The sequence below is a fragment of the Medicago sativa genome, chromosome 8, assembly GCF_051527215.1.
Source record: "Medicago sativa cultivar Bolivia chromosome 8, Bolivia_mono, whole genome shotgun sequence".
NCBI classification, from domain to species: Eukaryota; Viridiplantae; Streptophyta; class Magnoliopsida; order Fabales; family Fabaceae; genus Medicago; species Medicago sativa.
Genome location: NC_140756.1, coordinates 68,067,956 through 68,087,423, shown reverse-complemented (window position 1 = coordinate 68,087,423; position 19,468 = coordinate 68,067,956). Strand labels below are relative to the sequence as shown.

Below are 19,468 nucleotides of genomic sequence, written 5' to 3'. Positions count from 1 at the left end.
TGACTTTATAAGTGTTGCATATACTGTTGAGTCTTATTTAAGATGTAAGTGTCGGTCTAAGTCAAAGAGTTATAAGATGTTCATGAAGTTCTAAGACGTAAGATGTTGAGTCCATGCATACTCATTTATAGATGAGGGCTCATGCCCTGGAGCTTTTGCTCAACCACGACGATGGAGCTTTTGCTCAACCACGACGATGAGAGCTTATGCTCAACCACGACGATGAGAGCTTATGCTCAACCACGACGATGAGAGCTTATGCCCTAAAATGGTACCACATGCATTTGCATTTCATGATGATTCGAGATGGTTTAAGACGTTAAGAGTTGCATAGTCGAGTCTAGATGCATTGTCAAGTCAAGTCGTTAAGTTGTGATGTTTTAACGAATTACCTTGTGATGTCTTTTAGTATGATGATATGTGACGATGACTGTGACTGCTATATGATGATATTTTGCTAAGATGAGTGATGATGTTTATGTATTTAATTATAATTGTTAAATTATAAGATGTTTATGTTGTTAAATGTAATTTATGATTTATAAGCTTAATATTATTGTTTGAGAAATCTCACCCCTTCTACGTATATGTTGCCTCGACCGTGGGTAATGTGCAGGTAATAAAGATTAGCTGTGTTCGTGAGTAGACTCCTCACATCGTGTCTAGGATGCTCTGATACGTAACGGGATGGGGATTTTAATACTATTTTCTGTTCCTTTACGTATTGCTTTTGAAGTTTAAGAATTATTTTTGAACTAAGATTTATGAAACTTTTATGATGAGGTTGAAGTTTAAGAATTATTTTTGAACTAAGATTTATGAGACTTTTATGATGAGGCCTGCGTGCCAAAGACTTTTATGTTGTTGAACTAATTCCGCTGCGAAGTTTTAAAGATTAAGTTGAATAATTTTGAAGGATAAATATTTATTTATTCAATTTATGATTTTTATGAAATGTGACATTCCGTTTACGATGAATACTCTGATTTATTTACGAAATTTTCACGTTGGGAAAACGGGGTGTTACAATTGGTATCAGAGCAGGTCGGTCCGTCCGGCCAAGTAGATGAGTCGTTTCGTCATGTTTTCTAGTTAATAGTTATGTTTTATTATGTGATCGTGTTTAACTGACTAACTTTGATGTGGTTTTTTGTGTTTTGTTGAAGAAGCAATAACTAAATTTATTTTCTCTTGTGCTTTGAATTTCGAGGACGAAATTCTTTTAAGTTGGGGAGAGTTGTAACGCCCTCCTTTTTATTTAATTATTTTTATTAAGTTTTTTTTTGAAAGGAATTATTTTTATTAAGTTAGACTCTATTTATGTGATTTATTTATATATATGAGGTGTTAGTATTTTATTATGTGGCATTATTTTATTATTTATTAGAATACGAGAATTATTAGTGTAAGTAGAATTGGAGGTTAGAATAGAAATAAGAATAAGTTATTGGGCCTAAATAGATTTAGGAAGAGTGATTAATATTATAAATAAGGAAGCTTAGGTTAGAAAGAGTTTTTTCGTTAAACCGCTTTTTGGAGAAAGAGGAGAAAGAGGAGAACTCAGAGAGAGAACCCTAGGAACGAAAAACGCTGCTTTTGATTTCAGAAAAACAATCTAAGGTAAGGGTGAGACTATCTTTCACTAATATTAGGTCTGTGAATCATTAGATTGCATCTAACATGCTTTAGGATGAGTTTTTAAGGGGGGTGTTTTATTCATCGGTAAGGGTTGCATGATCATATGGATAGTGAAGGGTTAATTTTCGTTGTTATCTAATTCTTTTGATGAATCTATGATTAAATTTCTGTTCTTTTATGTCACTGTAATTATATGTTTGATTTTCTTTTCTAAATTGTGATGTTTCGTGTTAAATTCATGATTGATATTTGGTATTACTATTATGAATTATTTTGAGTCATCTCCTTCATGATTTGGATCGGCAGGTTTTGTATGATTGTCTTTAGGAATATAAATTTGTGATACTTGAAAAAGAACCTCAATGATGTCTCTGCCAAGCGGATCATATCCTAGGGCTGTTTAAAATATCATGGTTGTTACTAGTAATGCCTCAAAGTGTTTTTCTTTTCCCTTATCCACCACTTGAATCACTCGCAGAAGCTTGTTTAATCCCGTTTGTGAGTTTTCAAAGCCTTCATCAATTTTTCTCATTGTTCTCCTCTCTCGCGACTAACAGATTTGTTTCGTCCCTCTTGATCATCATTTATGTCCTTTATTTGATAAAATTATAAGACCAAATAGGCACCTCTGTATTTAGTTCCTTTTTATTTGTTGAATCTCGATAGCCATGTACACTTAGTGATAGAATGGCCATTGACTAGATGACAACATGCCCTAAGAATTATAGTTATTTAGCATGTTTTCTAAAAGACCAGAGATAGATTTTCTCATAATTGTTCATGAGATTAGTTAATATGAAATTCCTTACCTGATAACATACGACCTATTATTCGAAATTTATTTAGGCAAATTATTAAATTATCCTTATTCAAAAGTAGAATTTAGATGAGGCTCAATTCCTATTTAGCTTCATAGCCCATGGTCTAATTTCACCAAAGTTGCAAAGACGTTGAAATATCTGCCACCTACTATTAGTTTAAACTACCCTTATAAGCTTATTATATGTAGCATAAGCTTACTTGGATATGTTCAGTCGAGACTTGTCACTATCAGCTCAAAATTATATATATTATTTTTAAGTTACTTTATTGAGGTAATTGTTATAATGAAAATTATTCCTACTATTATTTAAATGTGTTTGAAATAATAAGTTTTAATGATGAATTTTTGACGATGTGTATTGATCTGTTATTTGAAGATGTGTGATTTAAATATGTGCTATATGAAGATGAGAATATTTAAAGATGTGTTATTTGAAGATGTATGATTTAATGATAATGTGAAAAAGATGTGTTATATAATGAAGTGCTATTTGGAAGATGTGTGATTTAAACATGTGTTATTTATGATGTTTATGTTGATGCGATGTTTAAGATGTTGATGTTTATCATTTGATACTGTTAAGTTATGATGCTGATATGATGTGACTTTATAAGTGTTGCATATACTGTTGAGTCTTATTTAAGATGTAAGTGTCGGTCTAAGTCAAAGAGTTATAAGATGTTCATGAAGTTCTAAGACGTAAGATGTTGAGTCCATGCATACTCATTTATAGATGAGGGCTCATGCCCTGGAGCTTTTGCTCAACCACGACGATGGAGCTTTTGCTCAACCACGACGATGAGAGCTTATGCTCAACCACGACGATGAGAGCTTATGCTCAACCACGACGATGAGAGCTTATGCTCAACCACGACGATGAGGGCTTATGCCCTAAAATGGTACCACATGCATTTGCATTTCATGATGATTCGAGATGGTTTAAGACGTTAAGAGTTGCATAGTCGAGTCTAGATGCATTGTCAAGTCAAGTCGTTAAGTTGTGATGTTTTAACGAATTACCTTGTGATGTCTTTTAGTATGATGATATGTGACGATGACTGTGACTGCTATATGATGATATTTTGCTAAGATGAGTGATGATGTTTATGTATTTAATTATAATTGTTAAATTATAAGATGTTTATGTTGTTAAATGTAATTTATGATTTATAAGCTTAATATTATTGTTTGAGAAATCTCACCCCTTCTGCGTATATGTTGCCTCGACCGTGGGTAATGTGCAGGTAATAAAGATTAGCTGTGTTCGTGAGTAGACTCCTCACATCGTGTCTAGGATGCTCTGATACGTAACGGGATGGGGATTTTAATACTATTTTCTGTTCCTTTACGTATTGCTTTTGAAGTTTAAGAATTATTTTTGAACTAAGATTTATGAAACTTTTATGATGAGGTTGAAGTTTAAGAATTATTTTTGAACTAAGATTTATGAGACTTTTATGATGAGGCCTGCGTGCCAAAGACTTTTATGTTGTTGAACTAATTCCGCTGCGAAGTTTTAAAGATTAAGTTGAATAATTTTGAAGGATAAATATTTATTTATTCAATTTATGATTTTTATGAAATGTGACATTCCGTTTACGATGAATACTCTGATTTATTTACGAAATTTTCACGTTGGGAAAACGGGGTGTTACAACTGCCATCTCATTATGTCTTGTTATACCCTAATTTTGGACCTAAAAATACTAACTCAATTCTTCTTTTCTTGCATTTTAAGTCATTTGATATGTCTCTGATCAATTACATCTTTCTCTGCATTTTATTTCAATGTTATTTGCAAAATTCACATAGAAGGGTATTTTAGTCATTTCCTATGTCAAAATTTTTCTCAGTCTTTTAAAACTTGTTTGAGTCTTTTCATTTGGTTTGAATAAGTCTCTGTTCCATTCTATGTCAAAAACCATTTTAAAATCGCATTTGAAGTCATTTTGAGTCAATTTTGCCCCTAGGGGCATTTTGGTCTTTTCATGTGTTAAAACCCTGTTTAAATTCTAAAAATTGTCTCTGAGTCTTTTAATTCGCTTGGATAAACTCTTTCTTTAATCCCTTGTAAAAAAAATCATTTTAAAATTGCATTTGAGTCGTTTCGAGTCATTTTAGTCCCTAGGGGGCATTTTGGTCATTTCACATAAAATCTCTGATTCATTTTAATCTGCTTTGTTGTTTTTAATCGTCTCGCTCTACGTTAATTTTCAATTTACTTTTTTCAATTCAATTTTAGTTTTAATTTTCATTTTAGTCCTCGTACTCTTGTTATTTACATTTTAATCCTTTTTAAGTGTGTTAAGTCCAAGTGTCATGTGTCCAAGTGCTATTGGTCCTTAAGAGTTTGTTACAAGTCTAGTGCCACATGTCCCATTCCAATTGGTCCAAGCATTTCCACATCACCTAAATAGGTCAAAGTTGTTCAAGGTTCATTCAACTAATCATTTTTCACACAAAAATTCCCAAAAATTCCAAAAAAAATCATTTTTCTAATCATTTTTCTCTCCCACTTTCTCTCTCTTCTAACTAACTTTCTCCACTTCCATCACCACCCTAACAACTTTCTCTCTCATCCCTAACCACCAAAAACCACCACTCAAACTACCTCCAACCACCACAACCTTCTCCAAACCGCCATCATCATCATCAACCTTCACTACCAAAATTCACCACCAAAATTCACCAATATTTCCACCAATTCCACCGCCATCACCGTCACAAAGAAACCTCACAAATTCACTGGCATAATTCGCAAAATTCTCTATTGATTCTCGCCAATTCGATTCACAATAGTCAAGCCATTCAAAATCGCAAATCCTGGTGATAACCGTGACAAATTCGTATTCTGCAGTTGATTTCACAGAAATTGAAAGGAAGAAGTGGAGCGGATTAAGCCAAAACGTGGAAGAAAGCTCGAATTCAACGTTAACACAGCTCAGACCTTGAAGTGTTCATCGTGTTTGCTCTGTTTCTCCGATTCAAACAAAGGTATGATTGGCGTTTGGTTTTATTGCTTCACTTTATACCAGAATTTCCGAATCCATGACTGTAGATCTAGGCTTCGCGTTTGATCGTTTTCGAAAAAGGTTAGAAGAAATGCAAAGAAGAGAAGGAGAGGAAGCCATCGGTGTAATTTGTTTAGAAAAAGAGTAAGGTTACAGCTCCGACACGGCGGCGACACGGTGGACCACCGCGCCGGAGCAGTTCCACCACCGGCTACTTCTTCTTCTCCAGGTGACTTGGTCCTAGAGTGAGAAAAGAGAAAGAAGAGTGTTGCTGTGTTTAGGAAGGAGAAGTATGCGTTAGTCCTCTTTCTCAACAATAACTTGTTCTTTTAACTAACCCATACCCACCAACCCATGGATCAAGCCTGATCCAGCTCATACCCAAGCCCAACTATTTGTTCTCTGTTTCATATTTTGATGTGTTACTGGCATACCCCCCCTTTTCCTTGCATGTTTTGTTAATTCTGCTGTTCATACCCCCCTGTTGTGCAGATTTTCTCGATAAAAGCTCCTAATAATTTTTTACGTGTTCTTTAAATTTTCCTTAGTATTTTTTGTGGCTTCTTGCATGTTAAAAGATTGTGAAAAGTATGTGAAAAATATTTTACAATGTGATCTAATACTTTTGTTTAATTTTTGTGCGAATTTTGTTGTAAAGACTTTTAAGCTTTTGTGAATCTTTAGTAGCAATTTTAGCATTTTAAAACCCATCTTTTGGGATGTGATTCCATGCTGAAATTCACTTCAAGATTATGTGCAACTTTCTTGTGCTTTTGGCTCGCTTTTTCTTGTAAAACTTTGTGCAATTTTGAAGTGATTTTGGCTCTTGAATTTAGCACATAATAGTGACTTTGAATATGCATTTTTTTGAGTAAGTTGGCCTCTTGATTTTGTATATACTTGCTGTTTGATTTGGTTTCTTATCATGAATTTTGTACTTTGTAAATTATGTGTGTTTCTTGTGTCAAATAAAGTGCGAATAGGCTTGAAAATACTATGATTGTATTGCATGCTAATGTCCCTTAATTTCTCACATCATGATGGATTTAAAACCTTTGGAATTTTACCATTAGTGTGAGGGTTATAGGCCTTGGTTTTGCCTTAGAATTTTAGTAGTCTTCAAGTACAATTTCATCATGTTTTTGGTTAGGTTTTTGCCTATTTCCTTGTTAAATCCTAGCTATTTTACTATGCTCTTTTGCTTACTTCCATTTTATTTTACATCTTGTGCCACTAACCGTTTTGTTTCATGTTTCATACGTCATAAGCATTCCATACTTCATCTCCTCCATTCTTTTATTTCTTGCAATTTAGTTTCATGCAAAAATTAGAATGTAACACTTAGGAATTCTTGTAATATTTTACTTTCATGTCATTTTAATTCTTGCAAGACCATAGAATGTAATTAGGGCATGATGTAATGAGGACAATGGACTCTAATAATGTACACCGACACAAGCACCGACACATGCACACACTTCACTTTAGATATATATAGCTAGAATATGCATGTTTAGATGTATGTTTAGGATTGTATGTTTAGATGAATGTTTAGGCTTTATACTTAGAAAAATCAATTTCCAAAAAAATGTGAACAAACATCATTCAAACCATTTTCTAAATACACCTTGGGATCAAAATCCCATTGTAATTTTCCCTTTTATTTTCTTAATCAAAATTCAATGAAAAATAATCATATTTGACTTCTTTTGCAAATGACTAATCCAACCCCACTTTTTACAAACTCATGCCCTTGAGGCCTCTTTCTATTCTTCAAAATCCCATTTTCAAACTTAAAATCAACCAACAAAAACAAAAACATTTTTGGAAGAGAACTACGGTGGATTTGATCCCTTAAACGGGTACGTAGGCAAGGAACAAAATTCCTTCAATTCAAATAAAATAAAAATCCAAAAACATTCTTCTCCCTCCAATTCTTCACTTAGAAACTCTTAGGTGTAAATATCATTTTCAAAATAGCATTTAAAAATAAAGCGCGCGCGTAGAAATTAAAGACGGTTCCTATAGGATACTATAGTCGTTATGGGTGCCTAACACCTTCCCGTAGCGAAAACAACTCCCGGACCTCGATTCTCAAGGGTTTTGCTTACTTTTTCCCTTCCCAAGAAAAAATAAGATATCATCGGTTTGAAAGGTTCAAACGTAATCAATGTTTGACACCCGAAAACCAAGATAAAACATGTCTTAGTAAAAAAAAAAAAAACTCATTGTGAGAGTTCCCGTTGTAAGAAAGAGTATTCTAAACCATACCTTTGGGAGATAATAAGGTTGACAACGCTAGTAACAAAGCCTTGCAAATTTTAAAGGTTCTTAGTGGGTCTCCAACACGTCACTTTGAAATAACTCATTCAAATTTTATTTTAATGTTAGTGGCTCTCATCCAACACGTCACTTTGAAATAACTCATTTTGAAATAACTCATTCAAATTTTATTTTAATGGTGAACTCTACTAAAACCAAAAATATGTCCCACAAAAGCAATAACCTTTTTCTTGCATCAAAATGAAAAAGTAATTTGCTTCCTAGTTTTTCCCCAGCAATTGTTACTTCAGAGAGGACCTAAAATACAATTGACCGACTCCATTCATAAGAATGTGAAATATTGAGTTCGTACCTTGAAAAACTCATTGAAAAACCTCCCATAAGGCCTATCATATAACACTTTATAAATTACCTTCGCGGCATTTAATAATAGGTCTCGTCTAACATACACAAGTAAAATAGTTTTATACTATATATAAGTTTATTTTTCAAAGTATCTTCATATTTCATTTAACTTAATAAAAAATTTATTAATCCAATAATAAAAATGAATGCATGTTTTTCTTGTGCAACATAGAATGACCTTAATAGTGCATGCATGTTTTCTGTTTTTATATTTTCTTGTTAAAGCATCACATGGCATCTCATCTCATCACATGTCACATTTATCTTATTAATTAAAGTGGAACACGACATGACATTATAATATTATCTATACTATATATAAAGAAAACTACCACTTTTAGCACGGAAAATACTTGAATGACATAATGTCACCGTGACATTAAATCTGGGCCACACAAATGTGTTGTGTTGTGTGGCCCAGATGTGTTGTATGTGTTGTGTGGCCCAGATGTTGTGTGGCCCAGATTTAATGTCACGGTGACATTAGGTCACCCAAGTGCTTCCCCTTTTAGCACACTTTTGGGTTGAACTTTTCTTTCTAAAATTACCCTTAATTTTTAATTTTAATTTTAAATACAAATGACACATGTAACAGATAGATAATAATAAATTTAATTTAAAGAGAAAACATACACACAATTCCTTATGAACTGTTCTTACTGTTAACCAATTATAAAATAACACGTGGATTACTAATCCATGCCACTAATTGTCCTCGTTAACCCTCTTTTACCTCCGTTAATCCAGATCAAACTAACAAAAAACTAGCACAAAACAAAAACTCATGTTACTTTTTTATCAGCCGATTTTATGTTGTACATCTATGTTGTTCCCCTCAATAGAACCGACAAAGATTGTCAAGTATTTTCATATCTCTTCCACAAAAATTAGTATTTTCATATTATTTTAAGTTACTCTTCCTTATCCTTTGATCAATTGTAACAAACGTGAGCAAAAAATAATGTTAAAGATTGGACTTTAAATCCTCTAAAAAAAAGATTAGTAACAAACGTGAGCAAAAAATATTGTTAAAGATTGGACTTTAAATCCTCTAAAAAAAAGATTAGTAACAAACGTGACCAAAAAATATTGTTAAAGATTGGACTTAAATCCTAAAAAAAAAAGATTAGTAACAAACGAGAGCAAAAAATAATGTCAAAGATTGGACTTTAAATCCTCTAAAAAAATATTAGTAACAAACATGAGAAAAAAATAATAATGTTAAAGATTGGACTTTAAATCCTCTAAAAAAAAGATTAGTAACAAACGTGAGCAAAAAACAATGTTAAAGATTGAACTTTAAATCCTCTAAAAAAAGATTAGGACTAAAAATATTTTAGAAAAAGATTTGTTATGACTATATTAAATATTAGGGAAATGATAACTTGTGCCCTCAAGGCACAAGTTAATGATTCAAATATGAAAATAATTCATTGGAATGTGTGCAATGCATTTAATCTTTAACTTTTTAATCAATTAAATGCACAAAATTTTATAGAATATTTCTTCTTTTGGATTTCTTAACATGTGCCCTAAGGGCACAAGTTAACACTACCCTAAATATTAATTATCAATCAGTTTCCAGGAGAAGAACATAATTTATTGTCATTTGACCAGGTTGAAGGGGATACTCATAACTTATATCAACAGGAATTCCTAAACTCAATTGCTCAAGGAAGTATCCCACCACATATTTTAAAGGTAAAAAAACGTGCATCTTTGATGTTGTTGCGAAACATCTACCCTGGATATGGCATGTGTAATGGGACATGATTGTTATGTCGTGGTTTATTTAAGAATATGTTGGATATGAAAATCCTAACATGAAGCAATGCTGGAAAAAGAACATTCTTGCCCAGAATTAAATTAAAAATAAATGTAAGTTCATGACTTTCCTTTGTGCTTAGTAGAAAACAGTTTCCCATAAATAAGTCACAAGGGCAGACCATTCCCAATGTAGGAATCTATCTTCCACGGCATGTTTTCAGCCATGGTCAATTATATGTAGCTTTATCTAAAAATTTAACAAAAGTTCTCATTAAAGAAGGGTAAATAGAAGGAGAAGATGGAAACTTTATGAAAAATATAGTTTTTAAAGATATTCTTTTATCGTAATCATATCAATGTTTCTTTTACATAACATGTCATTTATACATTTATGTTATGATGTTACTAATTACTATTAGAATAAACAATAAATAATCATTATTTTATCTTAATTTTATATGCAGGCAAACTAAAATATGTTGAGTTCAAAAATAATTTTGTTATATGTCTTGACAATATTTTGTTTATAAATTAATATATCAATAATTTCCATTAATATTTAAAAATTTTAATCAAAATTATACAAACAAACATAATAAAATAATCATATGCGTTAGCGCAGTAGAAAGAGCTGACAGACGGGCACGATAGTGCCCATCTTTCCGCTACTTAGCATAAAGACGGCACCAACATATTTGTCTTGTCGTTTTTATTGACAATGAATAATAAAATGGTAAAAAGTAATTAGGTGAAGGTAAAATTGGAAAAAATGATACAACACAACAATTCTTTTTTGTATAAAATCAAAATAAGATTTTTTACAATGGTCGATATTGTTTCTATTGTCATGGACTGTTTCTCCAGGTCTTCTATTGCTCTTCTTTGCATCATCATCTATTAAAAATATTGATATTGTAACTTTTTTATGTACATCATAACAAACATTGAATCTGTTAAAAAAAAAAAACAATAAATTTGTTACAATATAAACTTTTGATTTTCTTATTTTATATTTTACTCATTTTAGTGGATAGTTTCCAAACATTTATTCCATTCCCACCTACATATGGTAAAAGCCAACATGTAACAATCTGTACTTACCCACAACTAAGAGCAAATACAGCCACAATTTTTATTTTATTTTTCCTTCCTTTTTTGTCTAAAAAAAGGATAAGAACCACCACTGTCTTCCTTCAAAAAAAAAAAAAAACCACCACTGTCTCGTCATCAACGCGCCCATAGAAGGATCCTAACTCAACGTAACAACCTCTATATATAGCGTAAAACAAACGCTAAATTTTCACAACAACTTCATTTCTTTTATTCTTACCAATATCTACTTCTTCATCAATCTCGTTGTAGCGTGCTGCAAATTCTTCCACATAAATCAGTTCACAATCTACACACCGATGGTTAATTTTACATGGTATGATTAATCTTAACTTTGTTGATTATTTTTCTTTAATCACCTTCGTGATTGTTCTAATTTCATTTTCATCTGCATCATTTTTTGTAGGCCTGAAGTTCGATTTCCCATATCTATCATTGTGAGGAGGCACGATTTTCTTAATGTTCATCAACCTAGTTGAAATGTTCTCGTTGCAGGTACAATTGGATCGCTGTGATGATCGCGAGTTTCGCATGGATTGAAATTGAAGAGAAGATTATTGTAACAGAAGCGTTGTTATGAATTTAGTGACATGATGAAAATTATGTGATTGTGAACCGACCTATGCCATGACAGGTGCGCTTGCATGGCAGGTCAAAAAAATGAATAAAAAAATATTTCGTTGTTTCTGAGGAAGATCGCACGGGAATTGTCCGGGATCTTCCTCAGGTGTTGTGGGGTGTGTGTGTGTGTGATCTTCTTCTTCTTCTCGTTATGCATTCTTTTATCTTTATTGATATACCACGCATCACAAAGAAACAAATCATAACACTGATCGTAAAGGATTTATCACTATCACTGGATTTTCTCCATTGCTGACTGAATAAGGTACTATCATTTCTTAGTTTACATTCAAAGTTTAATTTAAACAAGTTATGCAGAATTTGAGAAACTATAATTGTTTCGGTTAATTAATTTCGTGCTCATGTAAAACCAGGCTCTAGATACGATTTATGTGATTTAGATTTACTCAACTAAATTAAGTTCTAATTGAAATTTTTGACGATTTTTTTATTGGCAGAGTGCTTAATGGAGTTCTTCGATAATTATGTTATCAGTTAAGGTACTTGGTCTTTTGATATTTACGCTAAAATTCGATTCTCTTGAATAATATTGTTGAGGAGATTGGATCTTCGATTAAATTCAGCTATGAGCCGATAAATTAACACCTCATTTGCATTTATATATTCTTTCTTTAATGTCTCCAACATGATTACAACAAATTAACACTTCAATTGCAGTTGTATTACTACTTAGTTCCTTATCATAATCAAATTTAACAAGAGAATTGCTACTTTCAGCGAATTTATTTTTCCCGAAAACATCACGATGCTTGTTTGGTTACTAATCTCTCCTCCACCTTTTACTTTGTAACCCCCCATGTATTCCATCAATTGCCAATCCATCGGTTCAAGGCTATTCGGGAAGTGCTCGGGATAAATTCTTTCCCTTGAAATAGCATAACTCATTTAACAAATCTATTTCTTTAATGTGCAGGCATGATTACCACAAATTAACACTTCAATTAGTGTTATATATTCTTTCGTTAATGTCTCGTACATAATTATCACTTCAATTGCAGTTATATATTCTTTCAATTGTAGCTATATTACTTCCTTCTTTATTACATGGAAATTTAACCAGCTATTTCTTTAACGTCTCCCACATGATTAGGGTTTACGGTTTAGTGTTTAACACTTCAATTGCAGTTATAGTATATTATTTCTTTAATGTCTTTGACACACGATTATTTATGAATAATTGGCAAGCTAGTTTATGATTTCCTATAGAATTTGTATTATTTGATGTAAGAGTACTATGTTCACATGAACTACATGTACTTTGATTTTATATTTGCTAAGGCTATTATTGCTTAACATGATGCACATACTCTGATAAGAATCCAATATGGTTGATACATGATGTATCGAACAGGAGAAACATGTCAGAAGAAAATTATTTATGGTGAGCATAGAGAATATTGATGGATACATGGAATTTGTTTATGAAGGGTGGATGACAAAACTGAGTCTAGATAAGGGTGGATATGCAGATGATATTTTTATATTTTGTATACTTTGGGAAGTGAGATCTCTCATTAGAAGAAAGATGAAAACTTTCTCTCTTAATTTCTCTTGGGATTTCATTGTAGGCTGGGTGACTTGATAAATGGGTAGAAATTCGGGATAGTTCTTTGAAAGATCTTGGATTTAATTTCTTGTAACCTCCTTGTATCACTCATTCCATAGTGGATTGGAGAGCTGATCTCTCCCCCAGATGTAGGTCATATTGGGCCGAACTGGGTTAACAGGCATTGGTGTGTCGTCCCTTTTTTTTATTCTTTGATTATGTTTGTATATATGTGTTACACTTACATGTTATTTGTTGTTGTTGTTGTTTGAGGATAGTTATTGATTGTCACATTTAATTTTATTGGTATGGTTTGAGTTCAAAGTCACAAACAATAGGATTTAATAAATATATAAAATTAGTATTATTTTTTTGTGAATTAATAATGTTATAGTCATTTTTGGAAGACTCTAGCCCAACTCAACGTAAAATCTCTTCATCAGTTTTCTCATCACTTTCATCATCCCATAACTTCAGAGTCTCCTTCCAGTTTGTTTTCGTTTGGTATCATTAATGTCATTCTTTATTATTTCTAAAGCATCCTTATAAATAGAAGAGTCCTAATTTATGGTAATTGAAACGGCAGTCTCTATAGTATATGAACTTGTTTTGTTGATGGTATTGTCCTTTTGTCATGACTAATGGATGCAAAGTAGTAATCTATCAATTATTGTACAATAAAAAATTGAAGCATGATCTCTGTATTTGTCTTGCTTTAGGATTATCTTCGTGTTCATTGAGGTATCCTCTTTGCAGGTACAATTAAATCATTGCTATGATCGCGATTTTTGTATTGTTGATGCTTCCTTCAACATCATGCATTGAATGGAGAATTATTGTAAGAGAAGTGGTTTTGCATCCTTAAAATATCAAAGCTCGAGTTGTGCTGTGAATTTAGCTACATGAGGATGAAACTTTTGTGATTGTGGTTTGATGATGAAGTGGATCTGAATAATATCTTTGTGAACATGACATTTGCCATGATAGGTGAGCTTGCATGGAAGGTCAAAAAGTGAGTAGAATATATTGTTGCTTTTGAGGGAGATCACACTGGAGTTTCCATGGATCTCTCTAGTATGGTGTGTGTGATCTTCTCTTGTTATGCTTTCGTTTTTGTATATTCCTCTACCACAAATTACAACACTAATCACAAAGGATTTATTACCAAACTGGATTTTCTCCTTCACTGACAGAATAAGGTACCATTTATTACTTTATATTTGACTTCTATAATTAATAGGTTAACACACTTAATTAATCCAAGTGATGCATAATTTGGGAAACTGTGTTTGTTTCGATTACTTAATTTCGTGTTCATGGTGGCTTTAGATAGATTTCAATTGCTTTAGATTTACTCAACTAATTAAGTTTTGATTCCAAATGGCTTTAGATAAATTTCAACTGCTTTATATTTTATTCAATTAAAATTAAGTTTTGATTTAAAATGTTTGATGATGATCTTTATTGGAAGAGAGATTGCTTAATGGAGTTCTCCAATGACTATGTTATCAGTTAAGGTAATTGGTAATTCAACTTGCTTGTATAAGATTTTCTTTTAGGAAAATTATAGCTTTGATTGACTTCAGTTATGAGTTGATACATCTAACACTTCATTGCAATTATATATCATTTCTTTAATGTTTTAAACATTATTGTTTATGAATAATCATCTAAGTGACTATTGGAGGATAGTTTGATATTAATGAAATCATTTGGAGTGTCATACTTAGGATCTATGAAATTAATCAATCAGTTATCTAGTTGCTAGTCGACACAAAAACATAGACTGAAGTATTAATCCTTAATGATGCTTTTTGTTACAATCATTTTTTACAAGACTCAAACTAAACTGAATTTATGAACTTGTTTTGTTGAAGGAATTCGTCTTTCTATCAAAATTTACGGATGCCAAGTAACAATCTATCAATTATGTTACATATAATATTGAAGCTAGCAAAATTGAAAAACAAACATCAAATAGCAGAAAATGGTACATTTGCCGGACAAAGAATATGTTAAATGAGTTTGCATCTATCGAGTTGTGTACTTATTAACTTAACCAAATTTATTGGTATCAAAGTTAAATTAAAGTAAGATTCATATCTATTATAGGCACACACAGATCAAGACATCAATTCAATATAATGAAAATTATGAAGTGTGGGCGCATGTGATTGTTGTGATTGATATTAAGTTTTGAATGTATATGTATATCTAGTTATCAAATAATAAATTATAAGTTTGTAATTGTGTCAAAAAAAAAATTATAAGTTTGTAACAATAAAAAGTGAGTAGTTGAGTGAAATGTGACGTAATCATTTTTTGTGATGAATAAGTGTGACTGTAAGTGGTAATAATTGTATTGCTTCATAATATCAACACGTTTTATTTCTTTGCAAGATATAAATTGTAAACGAGTTCTAGTGTTATACTTTGTGCTGGATATCATTAACTCATTAGTTTGTTTACATTAAAAATTGGCTAAAATATGGTATTGGTCCCTGCAAAATAGATCAGTTTTGGTTTTAGTCCCTGCAAATTTTTTTTATAGTTTTTGGTTCCTGCAAAAATAGGTCAGTTTTGGTTTTAGTCCCTGCAATTTTTTTTACAGTTTTTGGTCCCTGCAAAAAATTTTGTTTTTGGAAATAGTCCCTGACCCCAGTTATGTGATGATTTGTCACTTTTATAAATTAAAAAATAATTATTGTATCTGTTTTATTATTATTTTTTAATTAAAAAATAATTATTGTTATATAAATTATAAAAAATAATATTCTTTTTATTAAGTAAACACATATGCCACATATGCACAAAAGTGACAAATCATCACATAATTGGGGTCAGGGACTATTTCCAAAAACAAAATTTTTTGCAGGGACCAAAAACTATAACAAAAAAATTTGCAGGGACTAAAACCAAAACTGACCTATTTTTGCAGGGACCAAAAACTATAAAAAAATTTTGCAGGGACTAAAACCAAAACTGGCCTATTTTTGCAGGGACCAAAAACTATAAAAAAAAATTTGCAGAGACTAAAACCAAAACTGGCCCATTTTGCAGGGACCAATACCATATTTTAGCCTTAAAAATTTGGCATATCATTTACACTTTTTTTTTTCTTCACATATATATGAACCCATTCATTACTTCAAATATTTTTCCTACTTACTATGGATAAATTTTTTTTTATATATTTTCTTGCTATTAACCAAGACATTGTTATCACTCACCTAAAAAAACAACAAGAAGAAGAATACTTTGTTATCATTATTTCATGCTAAGTGAAGAGTGTTCCGTTAACATGAAACACTATTCAAAGTCATTGTTGATGGTAAGAAGAAAGAAAATGCAAGGAATATTCATTTATGGCAAGTCATAAAAATATTGAAGAGTTTAATGCTTAAATAGGTGAAAGAGTGGTACCAACTTCAGAATATGTACAACCAAATAAGTGATATATTTACATCACTAGTGCAATGATATAAAATTTGTTTTGGTATTTATAGGTTAACGTTGCAATTTGATAATAAATCTCTGAATAGTTTTGTATGTGTATTGTCAAAAAAACAGTAACAAGATTTTCAATTTGATAATATATCTCTGAATAGTTTTGCATGTGTATTGTCAAAAAAACAGTAACAATATTTTTATTTATTCATAAAAAATGATATAAATGATATTATTTAATATTTTAACCCCTTACCAGATCTAATGTTAAAGCATACATACCTTTTTGCAGACGAGTCACCTACTAAGAGTCGCATCCTCAAAACCTTTTTCAGATCAACAAGGAAGACAGCCTTCTGTAATTCTGACTTCAATAAACGATTGAAAGACTAAGAGTCGCATCCTCAAAACCTTTTTCAGATCAACAAGGAAGACAGCCTTCTGTAATTCTGACTTCAATAAACGATTGAAAGATATGATTGATATATTAAATTAGACATTATAAATTATACTACCTTTTTCTAATAGCTTTGAGTATTATTTATGATTGAGTCCTTCCCCTCTACCTAATTCCCTAAGAGAAAGTAATCTCTGAAAGTTGGACTTGAGTGCCATGATTCCGTATAAGCCACTCGTTTGACTAAGGTTTTTCCCTACTATTTAACTCCTCGTCCTTTTATATACCTTCCAACCCTTAGAGTGGTAGATGGAAGCATGATCGTTCGTTTACTTCCCTAATAGTAGCACTAGACGGAGGTAAGACTTTTCCTTGAGCCTTGATATTAACCACCATATTTATTTTGGTGGTAAGGGACTTGAGTAGTATGTATGAGGTCTTAGACGAAGGTTTATTGTTTCTATTGTACAACCAAAAGATTCAATAAATAAAATTTGAAAACGTAAAATCAATTATTCATTTAAAAAATAAACATGAGATCAACAAGAGAAGTATGTATCTACACTTTTGAAATTTCTGTGTTCAGTGAAGGTAATTGGATGTTTGGTGTTTATATTTAGGCATTGAAAATTTATTTGCTTGTATGAGACTCTTGAGAGAAAAATGAATCTTTCAATTGACTTTGTTCATTAGTTGACATGATACATGGACACTTTGTTAATTAGATATTGTCTCCAATGTAAGGTATTAATTCATTTTTAATGCCACTAACATGATTATGGATATCATTTAATTTGAAGTTAACACTGCAACATAACTTAATGTTTGTGCTACCTAAAAAAAACTTAATGCTTGTGCTCTACTTGTGTAATAGTTACTATTACTATTACCATTACCATTACCATTTTATCACCAGCTTCATGATATTTTACTATTAATATATTTATGGCCATGAGAAGTATGTGATGTTAGAAACGTCAACTTTATTATTTTTTAAAAATGGTAGACAATTTCAAATCATTTGTTAAGCATTCTAGATCACACCATGTTTGTTGAACACCCATTTTGTACGGGGGGATATCTCAGATTAAGTTTAAGTAAAATAGATGTGATAAATCTATGGAAATTCAATATGTAAATGCCTGAAAAAGAATCGGGATTGAATGGCTTGCCTGGGCAGTTGGTTGATAATTTTGATAATTCTAACATTTTAATTTTGATGTTCATTATAATTATTTTGATGTTTCTTGGATATATCATAATCCATATATTCTCTTGGTGTACTAATATTTGTGTATGTTGACAATGGAATGAACTCAAAGGTCGACACTTCAACAAAGGCAATTCTTTTTGCATGTCCAACCTTCAAGAAGCAAACTCGATAAGCCAAGAAGAAAAATGTGTTTTTATGTTTTCTTCAAGAAATAAACTTGATTTAATAGGATTAATTATTGGTTGATCGGTCATGAATATTATCAAGAATTGGATGGAAAATCACATTAGAAATTAATGATTAAATGATTGTTTAATCATTTATATTAAAAAAAATGTCTTTATTGACTTTGGAAAAAAATAAAATAAATTATTAATGTTTTCAAAATAAAAAAAAAAAAATCACATAGAATAACTATGATGTTAATTTATACTTTAAAAAATGGAATGTTATATATGTGTTTGTAGAGTCTCCACGACCTAAAATTTATGGATTCGTTCTTATCCGGATGTTATCGATTAAATTACGAGAACCATCAATATTAAACTTTAAAGAGGGGACATGAGAAAGAGCCTAGGTATTACTGTCTCCTATTTTCCTTAGTGATCTCAACTTAAAAGTTGTTAGTGAGTCTCATCGAGACACGTCACTTTGAAACAACTCATTCAAATTTTACTTGGTGAACTCTACTAGAACCAAAAACATGTCCCACAAAAGCAATAACTTTTTTCTTGTATCAAAATGAAAAAGTCATTTGCTTCCTAGTTTTTCCGAGCAATTGTTACTTCAGAGAGAACCTAAAATACAGCTGGCAGACTCCATTCATGAGAATGTGAAATATTGAGTTCGTCCCTTGAAAAACTCATTAAAAACCTCCCACTTGAGGTGCTCTAAAGGGCCATCATATAACACTTTATAAAATTACCTTCGCGGCGTTTAATAATAGATTTCATCTAACGTACAAGTAAAATAATCTTACACTATATATACGTTTATTTTCCAAAAATCTCTTCATATTTCATTTTAATTTAATAAGAAAATTTACTAATCTAATAATAAAAATGAATGCATGTTTTTCTTGTGCAACATAGAATGACCTCAATAATGCATGCATGTTTTTTGTTTTTATATTTGGATTTTTTCTTGTTAAAGCATCACATGGCATCTCATCACATCACATGGAACA

The 19,468-nt window shown here is 31.4% G+C and overlaps 1 long non-coding RNA gene across 6 annotated transcripts; it reads left to right on the top strand.

The window, feature by feature from the left end:
• Window positions 1-11,021: 11,021 nt before the first annotated feature.
• LOC146900850 (uncharacterized) lies at window positions 11,022-18,617 on the top strand. 6 transcript variants are annotated; one of them, XR_015023594.1, is made up of 5 exons: window positions 11,022-11,353; window positions 11,444-11,923; window positions 12,117-14,424; window positions 14,697-14,742; window positions 16,965-18,617. It is a non-coding gene; the product is annotated as an uncharacterized LOC146900850 (long non-coding RNA). The 6 variants fall into 6 exon arrangements; XR_015023595.1 differs by having other exon boundaries at window positions 12,117-13,795; window positions 13,982-18,617; XR_015023593.1 differs by lacking the exon at window positions 14,697-14,742.
• Window positions 18,618-19,468: the final 851 nt, after the last annotated feature.